The sequence below is a fragment of the Saccopteryx leptura genome, chromosome 8 (assembly GCF_036850995.1).
Source record: "Saccopteryx leptura isolate mSacLep1 chromosome 8, mSacLep1_pri_phased_curated, whole genome shotgun sequence".
NCBI lineage: Eukaryota > Metazoa > Chordata > Mammalia > Chiroptera > Emballonuridae > Saccopteryx > Saccopteryx leptura.
The window spans coordinates 58,548,865-58,561,245 of NC_089510.1; the positions used below are offsets into that span (position 1 = coordinate 58,548,865).

The window sequence follows — 12,381 nt, forward strand, 5'->3', positions numbered from 1 at the left end:
GTTGAGGAGCTTCTAGGAAGGCTGCTTACAGGGGATGCGTTAGCCAGGCAAGACCCCGCTTCCCTCCTGCATTTCCTCTCTCTTTTTTTTTTTTTTGGATTGCAACTTATACACGTTAGGTGGAGTTCCAGCAGCTCTTTTAGACTACAAAGGCATCTTGATGATGAAAACCAGGACTGAATATGACAGAGTAGGAAGAGGAGCCACCAACTGTGTTTATCATCTTTTCTTTCATGAGAATAAAGAAGCTTTTATGTTGTTTAAATTATTGTTATTTTGGGGGTGAGGGTTAATAATATTCAGCCAAACCTATTCTTTTTTTTTTTTTTTTTTTTGTATTTTTCAGCCAAACCTATTCTTAATGAATACATAGTCATGGTCTCTTTGATTTAAAGACCATGTCTGATAACTCCAATTTCTGAATATCCTTTAGATATTTTTTTTACATCTATTTTTTTTTTCTCTTGGTTTTCAGTCATTTGATCCTGCCTCCTGATGTCCCTGGTAATTTTTTTTTCCTGGTAATTTTTTATTGAAAGCCAGACATTATATAGAGTAGCTATGAGCCATGTGTAGCTATTTAAATTAAAGTTAAATAAAAAATTCAGTTCCTGAGCTGCGCTAGCCACATTTCAAGGGCTCTATAGCCACATATGTCTAGTAGCTATTGTATCAGTCTGCTGCATGCTATAGAATATTTCCATCACTATGGAAAATGAACATTGCTGATATAGATTATTATTCAGTGCTCTAGAGGATACTCTCAATTTCTGATCAGCAGCTAGGCTAGGGACTCCTCTGTCTTCACAGGCCCTGAACCCCAGTTTTGGTCTCTCTGGCCCCATAAAATTGCTGAATGTTCTTCTCAGCTTCTCCAATTCCAGACTGCCACTTACAAAGTGTAAATGCCTCAAGAAGGCCTATATGTCAGGCTTACCTCTCCGTACATCCCTTCTCTCCAAGACCTTGGCCCTTCACATTCTTGGTCTTGGTTGTTCTCCAATGACTTCAAATGAATTGTTGTTTTAAAGAAACAATATACTTTATCTAAGTTTCTAGCTGTTATTGGCAGGAAGGTTGGTCTGCTGCAAGCTAATCCACCACAGCTGGAAGTAGAAGTCACATCTCTGCTTTAGGCATATGGCTGTAGGGGTGATGTAGAGAAGATTGGCAGGATATTCTAGACAAGAGGCAGTGAGGACTTGAACTAAGGAAAAGCAGAGAGGGCAGGGGCAGATTTGAGAAATCTGGGCAATTTAGGAAAATGGGGCTAGCTAGAATCAGTCTCAGGTTGGATGTGGGGCATGAGAGAGATGGAGAGGGAGAAGAAGAATTCAAGGGTGGCTTTAGGCCATGGCCCTCAGATGTCTTGGGCAGTGGGGTGGATGTTCCTTATAAAGGGGTCTAAATGAGAGTGCCTGAGGGTAATTCTTTCTGGTGGCTGTGGAGGTGGCTACACCAAATGCCCTGGATACAATGCCCTATGCCAATGGTACAGAGATGATGCCTGTTTTGTCTGGTGCTCAGGGGGAGGGCAGCAGAACCTTCCCCGAGCTACTTCTGTGACATGGTTTTAGTGTGATTCTTGCTGTTTCTTTCTTCTTCTTCCTCCTCCCTTTTCTCCTCTTCTTCCTTCTCCTCTCTACCTCCTCCTCCTCCTCCCCCTCCTCCTCCTCCTCCTCGTCTTTCTTTTTTCTACCTACTGCTTTTGTTTTTTTTCTTTCAACAAACCTTGAAGCAATCCTGATATCTTTTGGATAAACTCATTTTCTGTTTCTGGAGTCTATTTCTGTGATTTGCAACCCAAAACTCTGATAGGTAAAGAAGTGTACTCTCATAATGTCCAATGTATACATTAGAGAAGGTTTTCTCCCCATGCATTGAGGTTTTTGAAATATAACTTATAAGCACACTCCTGTTTTCTTTTACATATCCTCAAAAGTGATGGGGAAAGGCCAGAATGTAGAGCTGGAGGGTGTGGTAGAGTGGCGATTTCAGGCAGTGGTAGTATAATAAATATCTATTGCTTAGTCCAAGCCATGAGAATGGCTGGCATTTACCAGGCATTATGTAGCCTGAGAAAGAAAGAGCTTATGAGTTTTTATTTAGTCTATCCCCTTCATCAATCAAGATGAGATGTTCCCTTCTAGGGATGCTGAGTTAATTTCAGTGACTCAGAATGTGTGACTTCCTCCTAGCATGCTCTGTGCTGCTCAAGCAGAGGCCAGCTTACCATTTACCCATCAGCTGGGAAGCAACTCTGAAGGGCCTGAGTGAGACTTTCTCCTCCTGGGCATGAGCAGTCTGACCTGAGTGCCTAAGGCTGCCTGAGGAGCAGACCATTTCACTTCCTAGGGCAGGTGGCTTGAGCTGGAAGCCCAGGGCCCAGAGGGCAGACTTAGGCTGTTTTGTGCCAGTTTCAGTCCATCAGCAGTGATGCTGTCATCTAGAAATTCCTGGGGACATTCACCTGAGCCCAGCTTCCCCTTTCTGGAACCAGTGTTGTTGCTAGACTGACCATTGTGGTTTTCATTATGATTGTAAGACACCCGCAGCAATAAACATCAGGAAACTTCGAAAGAGATAAGATTTTTACTCACCGGTCCTGAAGGGTATACAACACATCTGGAGCCACACCCAGGGCCAGTGAGGTTGTGGGTGAGGAGAGGGAGAGAGCACCCTGGTTCCTTGGCAGGCAGCCCGGGCAGACATGACAAAGTCCAAGAACCACACTATGCACAACCAGTCCCCCAAATGGCAAAGAAACGGCATCAAAAAACCCTGGTCACAAAGATGTGAATCTCCTAAAGGGGTGGACCCAAGTTTCTAAGGAACATGAGCTTTGCCAGGAAGCACAGCAAGAAAGGCCCGAAGAAGATATAAGCCAACAACATCAAGGCATGAGGGCACAAGCTGAGGTTAGCAAGGCCCTCGTAAGCCCAAGGAGGTCAAGCCCAAGATCCTGAAGGATGGCAGTGGTGAGGTCAATGAACTTGCCTGCATTGCCAAGAGTCTCAGGCTCTGCCAGCCAAAGGCCAAGACCAAGGCACAAACCAAGGCCCAGCTCTGGCTCCAGCTCAGGCTTGGGCTCCCAAAGATGCAAGGACCCATGAAGGCTCCAGACTAGAGGCCTTTGTCTCCTGATGTGAGGATGGAAGGACCGGTGTGACCCTGAGCTGCCATCTGCATGGAGCTGTTGTCCTCCTCTGCTGTTTGTACAAATAAACCTGAGGCAGGATCTGTCAGAGAGAAAAACGGTCAAAGGTGAGGTCCTAGGGTTTCCCAGGCTCACTCTTTATTGGTGAATTTAAAACATATGGGCAGGATTAAAGCATAAGGAAAAAAAGTGGCTGAACAGTTATCTATATCAACCAGATATCTTTAGATAAAGGAACTTCAAAGGTGACTGCCTGGCTCTTTATTTAGTGCTGTGGCTGGCAATGTGTTTATTGGAGTTTTTTTTGTTTGCTTGTTTTAGTGGATGCTTTGGCAATCAAAGCTTAAGCCAGACATTTGCATCACAATAAAGAAAATCCAGCTCAGGGCTTACACTACACAGGGCATCACTACTGCATCAGTGTGGGCCTTGAAGTGCAGACAACCACAGGAAAGATGCGGGATGCTTGACATCTGGGCTTCTGCTCCTCAGAGATCAGCAGAGGTCAGATCATGGAGGGTCCTGCTGGCCAAGTTTAGGAATTTTGTCTTTGCTCTGGGAGTACTGCTGAGTCAGTAGGTGATTTGCGCTTTGGAAAGTTGACTGCAAATGAAAATAGATGGGAGGGGAAGTGACTATATGTTGTCAGACCACCTAGGATCTGCTGGCTAGCAGTCCACTTGAGTGGTGATGCAGATTTGCACAGGATCCTGGAGAAGGGATGCTGGAGGGCGGGGAAAGCTGACAGACATTTTAGAAGCAGAAATGATAGGATGTGGGCAAAATCTAGGGCAGCCCCTAGGTGCTGTTCTCTAAGGCAGGTCCACAGGAAGAACCACAGCTTGTGGGGGAAAGATGGTGAATTCTGTTTGGACATTGGATGGCAGGAGCCGCCATCATGGCCATTCACATGCAGGTTCGCATTAGATTGAGACAGACAGTAATGAAACAATGGAGCCAAGAACTGGTGGGCCATCATCTTTAATCCTAGATTGCACCCGGCGGGCAAGTAAAAACACACACTGGGCTCTAAAACCCACTCATTCAGTGCTCACAAAGCTACTGACTTTATCCGAGTTTCCTAGATTCAAAGGTTTCTAATGCAACAGACTTATTCACCTCTGTTCCCCATCTCCTTCCTTCTCCCTGCACAAACTCTGCACAAACTGGCTTCTCACTCAGCACTCCACCATCTTGGCTGCTTCTCCTGGGTTCCTCCACATGGCTTTCTCTGCTCTCCTCTCTAATGCTAATCTCAGGAACAGAGAGAGCAAGCTCCGGGTCTGCCCCACTTTATAGTGTAGAAACCAAAACTTTTAATCCAATATACAAACGAGGAGGTCTCTAATACAAAGTCACTTGTCTTAGGCATAATGGGGTTCCTCATGAGAGTGCACCACCCCACATCATGCAATCAGTCAAGAATGTGGGGAAAAGCTTAGTCTTAAAACTAAGCCTTAGGCTATAACAATCCTGCCTGCCCACAGCCCGCCCCCAACACACATTAATATAATCATGCCCATCCCAAGCAGGAAAGGCAACTAATATCACCTGGGTGATGGGCTTCCACATGGGCAGCACCATCTTTAACAAAGTGAGCATAATATATTTTATCTGCCCAACAGACCGGTACCGGTCCATGGGCCATTTGGTACCAGTCCACAGAGAAAGAATAAATAACTTACGTTATTTCCGTTTTATTTATATTTAAGTCTGAACGATGTTTTATTTTTTAAAAATGACCAGATTCTCTTCGTTACATCCGTCTAAGACTCACTCTTGACGCTTGTCTTGGTCATGTGATATATTTATCTGTCCCACTCTAAAGGCCGGTCCGTGAAAATATTTTCTGACATTAAACTGGTCCATGGCCCAAAAAAGGTTGGGGACCACTGGTCTATGGGACATTCAAGGCAGCTGGGCAAACTGTGAATCTAAGAGTCAAGGTCAAATTCTGGGGGAGAGATCTGGATTTTGGAGTCCTTGGTCAGAGCTGGCCTCTGTCTGAACCACCCCTTCCCCAGACTCCCTGCTGATGGCCTGGGTGTCTATATATGTACTGCCCCTGACCCCTTGAGGGTGGACTCCTGTTCATACTTCCTCGTGCCACTTTCTGCTAGAATCTCCCAGATGGCCCACCCTGCCCTGTGGGCTATCTGTGTCTGTGGGTCTCAGTCCTCAAAATCCATCTCATCTTGCCTCTTGAGAGCTGCAGTTCTGACAAGGGTGGGCCCAGCCATCTCGGTCCTCCAGCTGGGAGAGGCAAAGGACCAGTCTGATGTTGCTTCTAGCTTCTCGGAGCTGACTGTGTGGGCAGACTCAGAGCCCATGGAAAAGCTACCCAAGAAGGCTACAAAAGTTTATGCAATTGGAGGTGGAATTGTCAGGGCAAATCCATTTGTGCTGGAAGAATCTTGAGGAAAATAGAATCAATTTGGGCTGCAGCACATGGGGCATGTTCCATAACGTGGCTGCCACCAATGCCTAATTCAAAGTTTACCCTTTTGTAAAGCCAGTACCCACGGCCACCATCACAGCCACCTGGCCCATGCAGGTTCACATTGTATTCGGACAGACGGTAATGAAACAACAGAGCCACAAACTGGTGGGCCATTATCTTTAATCCTACCTTGCACCTGGTGGGCAAGTAAAAACACACTCATTCATCACTCACAAAGCTACTGACTTATCCAAATTTACTAGAATCAAAGGTTTCTAGCATACCAGACTTATTCACTCATCTCCTTCTCTCTGCATAAACTCTGCACTAACTGGCTTCTCTTTCAGCACTCCGCCATCTTGGCTGCTTCTCCTGGCCTCCTCCATGTGGACTTCTCTGCTTTCCTTTCTAATGCTAATCTCAGGAACTGAGAGAGAGCAAGCTCCCAGTCTGCCCCACTTTATAGCGTAGAAATAAAAACCTTTAATCTAATACACAAACAAGGAAGTCTCTGATACAAAGTTACTTATCTGAGGCATAATGGGATTCCTCATGAGAGTGCACCACCCTACATCAAAAAGGGTGGGAAAGGCTTAGTCCCCAAACAAAGCCCCAGGCTACAAGGATCCTGCCTGCCCACAGTTCGCCCCCAACACACATTAATATAATCACACCCATCCCAAGCAAGAAGGGCAACCAATATCATCACCTGGGTGACAGGCTTCCACGTGGGCAGCGCCATCTTTAACAAAGTGAGCACAGTATATGTTATCTGCCCAACACCTTCTCTTCCCCCGCCAGTACCCAGAGCCTCCGAAGCCCTCTCAGGGGCACTTCTGAGCACGCTCTACTCCTGCTGCCTTTTCTCACCACATGGGCAGCGCCATCTTTAACAAAGTGAGCACAGTATATTTTATCTGCCCAATACCTTCTCTTCCCCCGCCAGTACCCAGAGCCTCCGAAGTCCTCTCAGGGGCGCTTCTGAGCACGCTCTACTCCTGCTGCCTTTTCTCACCAGGATGGGCTTCCCCACATCTCCTTCCCAACGAACTAGGACACATCCTTCTGCCACTTCCACTGTCTCCTCCTCTCAAAGCTGTCCCCAAACCAGGATCAGTGGCCCCTCCCTAGGGCTCCCACATGCTCTAGGCAGCCTCGAATCTGGTACCATTCAGAACATCACCCAAAATGATATGTTTGCAGGTCTGTCTAACTTGCCAGACTGTAAACTCTTTAAAGTTCCTTTTCCCCTTTCTAGATCTGGTACGAGGTCCAGGTGCTGGCACACAGGAACTTAGTAACTGTTTGTTGAATGTATATATGAATAAAGTAATTACACAAAGAATTATAAAGAGTCTTGGCCTGGTCAACAGCAGACCTGAGTCCCCCAACCCCCTCACTCCCTGAATCACCTTGAATACATCACTCTCCTCTCTTCAGCAGCCTCATCTGTAAACTGAAGGAGGTAGAACCAGTTGTTAGGGATTGTCCTGTGAGCTAGCCTCGCCCTACTGCTTATAGTCAACAACTAAAACGATCCCAAAGACACAAAGCTCTAATTAGAACTCAAAGGCTTAAAGACCTTAAAATCTTGCCAAAGTCAGGGGAAGTTCAGGGAAGAGGGGTTGGGAGCAACAGAGGGAGAGGGAGGCATTGCGGGTGCAGGAAGCAGAGGTACAGCAGGGAAAGCACTCACGCTGGGTATCAAGGCACAGTGAGGAACTGGGGGAAGGGGCCAGGTAGGTCTTCACTCTCCCGTCATGCATTGGAACTGCTCTAAGAGAAGGATCCTTTGAGACGAGTGACAAGTCCCCTCGTCTTTCAGCTGTAGAAACAGAGGCTAATGGAGCTGGCCCAAGGGCTCACGGGAGATCTCCTGACTCCGAGTTTGGAACTTGTATTGTCTCCCAGGCTTATTTGTGAATCTTGGGAGGATTGGCACATCTGTCTTCTATATCTCCCAGATGCCTCACGCAAGGTTCCGTACACAGAAGGTGTTTCATAAATGCTCAGCAGGGAACCAGCTGAAGGACCCTGGAAGACTCTGTTTAGCATGCTGAGCAATTGCAGCCACTTCAAGGGGGGAGCTTGGGTGTTTTTCAAAGCTTCGGGAGTCTGGTGCGGCTCATGGTGAACCTATAGGAGTAAATTGCTTGCCTCTTGAAGTGAATAAACTCTCCCAGAGCACCAGGTGGTTAAGGAAGAAGTAATTTTCTCAATGGCTCCTTCCCTCCACAGAGGAAACAATGTGCTTCACATAGGCGTGGGAATTAATTCTCACAGGACGTTCCTGAGGAGAATCGTCTTGTCGGGGCTGCTGGAACCAGGACTAGAGCCGCGATGTTGTCGAGGCTGCTGGAACCAGGACTAGAGCCGCGATGTTGTCGGGGCTGCTGGAACCAGGACTAGAGCCGCGATGTTGTCGAGGCTGCTGGAACCAGGACTAGAGCCGCGATGTGAGCCCAGCCAGCCTGTCCTCAACAGAGGTAGCACCTCTTTATTTTAGTAGCAGAAGCATAAGACAGGTCAGGGTAGAGGGAGACAATGCTTGTGACAATGAAATATCGTCTTTTCCCACCCAGTCATTCTCAAGATGTAAACTGAGGCCCAGAGAAGGGAAGAGACTTCTAGTCTTTCAGGGTGGGGTGGGACAAAAGGACCCCTGGCTCCCAGTGTAGGCTCAACCCTCAGCTGACCTCTCAGAGCCCCGGCGAGTCCTCCCCACGGGTGACTGGGTTATAAGGTCCCTGGATCAGTGACTGGACCCCCCCCCCATGCCCTTTATGGCTTCTTGATTTTCACCACAGATGCTTTCCCTGTGTCCACAGGCCACGGGCAGGGAACCTGGGAACATAAGGATCCCTCCCCTCCCCTCCGCAGGTGAAACAACAAGTCTGAGCTTTGTTTCTGAGCTATGACAGCTTATCTTTTGCTGAAAAGGCCCTGAACTTATCCTTTGGGATGAGAATTTTGAACAAAGAAATAGGGACATGAGGCAAAAGAAAATGAGCTGCGTGTGCCCAGAGTGGGACCCCTGAGCTCAGGCTACCTCCTGATAGATACAATATCTGGGTTGAATCACCCTGTTGATGTAAACATTGAAAATGTTCATTCACAGATGAGAAATTTGAGACTCACACATTTTAAATCGCCCAGGTTCATCATCTTGCAAGTGAGACTCAAGTCAGGAAATTCAGGGACCTGGGAGCTGACACTCTCCTCAAGTTGATCTGGTCCGATTGTCCCTGGTCCTCTCCGTGTTTAATCTGTGTTTCTATTCCGTCATTTGGTGATTTTCTCCTATCAGCAATCATCATGCTTTGCTCAAGCCTCTTGGGCGATAAATTGCCACCGCAGGCAATCTGATATCTGAATATGTCAAAACTGCTTGACCCAACAGAAACCTCTTAGACTCTGCCTGTACTATAACGTGTCCATGAGGTCTTTCCAAGGGCTCCGTGCGCAGACGCTTTTGGAGATGACAAGTTTCCACCCATGTGTACTCTGGTTTCCCAAAGCTGCCCTACCCAACGATGTGCTGTGTTTGGTCGGCAGTTTCCACTTCCTGCCACACTTCAGTATCCTGACTCTTATTTTACAAAAGAAATGCATGCCTTTCACCTCTTCCTACTCTCCCTGCAGTGCTTTGTCCAGAATGGAACCACAGAGGTATACATGAACAGTTTAAAGCAGGGCTATCTGTAGGCTGTGCCCTGGAGAGAAAGATGGTAAACTTACCGAGGCTCCTGGACCTACCGTGGTTCTTTCCTTCCAAGGCCTGGTGCCCAACACTTTGTTTCTGGGAGGTATTACAATCACTGCAGGCTTTTAATTGGATCTTGAAGCATAAACAAGATTTTTAGACAGTGTTGGAGAGACTGGGAGAGAGGTGGAGGTTCTAGATAGAGGATGAATAAAGATAAGAAGGTAGAAAAGCTGTATAATGTTTAGAAGAGTGGAGTGTAATTTGGCTAAAACATATTGCACTCATAGGTGAGTAGGAGACATGATAGGCTGGGGACAGCTCTTGATGGACATTGAATATTGGATGTGGCATTTTATGGTATAATGTGGGAATATGAAGACACTGAACCAAATGAAACAGAGGGCTGGCACATGCAGGGGTAGACTATTGAAGAGTTCTTTCCTTTCACCACTGTGGCTACAGCCACGAGTGTGCTCAGGCTGCAGAAGGTCTGGTTGAACCCCAATGAAACAAAGGAAATCACCAATGCCGACTCCCATCAGCAGATTCAGAAACTGATCAAAGAGGGGCTGATCATCTGGAAGCCTGTGACTGTCTATTCCCCGGGCTCAATACTGGAAGCCTGTGACTGTCTATTCCCCAGGCTCAATACTGGAAAAACACCTTGGTCTGCAGTCAGGGCAGGCATATGGGCATAGGTAAGCGGAAGGGCCAATGCTCAAATGCTGAGAATGTAACCTGGATGCAAAGGATGAAAATTCTTCGCTGGCTACTCGGAAGATATTGTGAATCTAAGAATATTGACTACCACATGCATCAGCCTGTACCTGGAAGTGAGGGGGTGATGTCTTCAAAAACAAGAGGATTCTATGGAACACATCCATAATTTTTTATTTTTTTATTTATTTTTATTTTTTTGTATTTTTCTGAAGCTGGAAACGGGGAGAGACAGTCAGACAGACTCCTGCATGCACCCGACCGGGATCCACCTGGCACGCCCACCAGGGGGCGATGCTCTGCCCCTCCGGGGTGTCGCTCTGTTGCAACCAGAGCCACTCTAGCGCCTGGGGCAGAGGCCAAGGAGCCATCCTCAGCGCCCGGTCCATCTTTGCTCCAATGGAGCCTTGGCTGCAGGAGGGGAAGAGAGAGACAGAGAGGAAGGAGAGGGGGAGGGGTGGAGAAGCAGATGGGCACTTCTCCTGTGTGCCCTGGCTGGGAATCGAACCTGGGACTTCTGCACGCCAGGCCGACGCTCTACCACTGAGCCAACCGGCCAGGGCCACACATCCATAATTTGCAGGCAGACAAGGCTCACAAGGAGCTCCTGGCCAATCAGGCTGGGGCCTGCAGGTCTAAGACTAAGGAAGCACACAAGTACTGTGAAGAGCGGCTTCAGGCCAGAAGGACGAAATTATCAAAACTTTGTCCAAGGAAGCAGAGACAGAGAAATAAAGCTTCACCTCTCACCTGTACATAGTGGCCTCTAGCAATTACATGGATCAATCATTCAATAAAGTAGCCTTCATCTAAAAAAAAAAAAAAGATACTCTAGAAGGAAGCTGAATTACAAGCAAGCTGTGCCCTGCCTTGTCAGCGTGTCCTCTCCTCGGCCCAGGCCCTCTCTCCTGAGATAACCAATATTAATAGCCAGTGTGCGCTTGTTCATACCTTTCTCTTTGCTCACATGGACAAAGATAAACAACATAGCACAGTTTCCCCCATTTTTAGAAAACCTAACATGGAGTCACACCATGCATGTTACTCTGTGACTTGCCTTTTTCACTTAACAATATTCAGCCAACATTTTCCAGGGCATCGTACACATATTTAACTCAGTATTTTTTAAATGGCTGCATTTTAGTATGTGTATGGCTCTCCCATAGTTCATTCAACTAATTGCCTATTAATGGATAATCAGGTTGTTTCAAGCTTTTGCTAATATAAAAGATAGTGTCATAAAAACATCCTTAAGGCCCTGGCTGGTTGGCTCAGCGGTAGAGTGTCGGCCTGGCGTGTGGGGGACCTGGGTTCGATTCCTGGCCAGGGCACATAGGAGAAGCGCCCATTTGCTTCTCCACCCCCCTCCCCTCCTTCCTCTCTGTCTCTCTCTTCCCCTCCTGCAGCCAAGGCTCCATTGGAGCAAAGATGGCCCGGGCGCTGGGGATGGCTCCTTGGCCACTGCCCCAGGCGCTAGAGTGGCTCTGGTCGCGACAGAGCGACGTCCCGGAGGGGCAGAGCATTGCCCCCTGGTGGGCAGAGCATCGCCCCTGGTGGGCGTGCCGGGTGGATCCCGGTCGGGCACATGCGGGAGTCTGTCTGACTATCTCTCCCCGTTTCCAGCTTCAGAAAAATACAAAAAAAAAAAAATAATAAAATAAATAAAATAAAAACATCCTTAAAATATACTTCTATATACTTTGCTTAATAATTTATTTTTTACAATATATGCTTAAATGTAGTACTCCTATGTTAAGGAACTAGTCCATTTAAAAATTTAATAAGTATTTCCTGATTATTCTCAAAAATTGTTGTAGCACTTCTCTCCCACTGCTATGTGCGCTCATTTGATGGCAAAGATTAGCAGTCTGCTGATACCGAAGGTGGGAGGATATGTCCTTATCTTGATCTCTTATATTTGCCTGGTAGAACTATTGTACAAATTCTGCAACTATTTTGGCAAGTAGTTTAGAATTATCTTATTGATTTTTTTAGAGAGAGAAAGAAAAAGAAGAAGTGGGCAGGAAGCATTTATTTGTTGTTCTACTTACCATAGTTGTGCATTCATTGGTTGCTTCCTGTTTGTGCCCTGACTGGGGATTTAACCAACAACCTTGGTGATTCCAGACTCAGACTGTGCTCTGACTGAGCTACCAGGCCAGGGCCTAGCATTATCTTGTAAAGATATACATTCATACACCCAGTGACCCAACAATTTTACTATTAGGTATATACATAAGACAATTTACTATTAGGTATATACATTTTTTGCCCTGGCGGGTTGGCTCAGCAGTAGACCATCGGCCCGGTGTGTGGATGTCTCAGGTTCGATTCCTGGTCAGGGCACACAGGAGAAGCAGC

At 46.9% G+C, this 12,381-nt stretch overlaps 1 pseudogene; it reads left to right on the plus strand.

The window, feature by feature from the left end:
* Positions 1-233: 233 nt before the first annotated feature.
* Positions 234-10,755, plus strand: LOC136379835 (large ribosomal subunit protein eL19-like; annotated as a pseudogene).
* Positions 10,756-12,381: the final 1,626 nt, after the last annotated feature.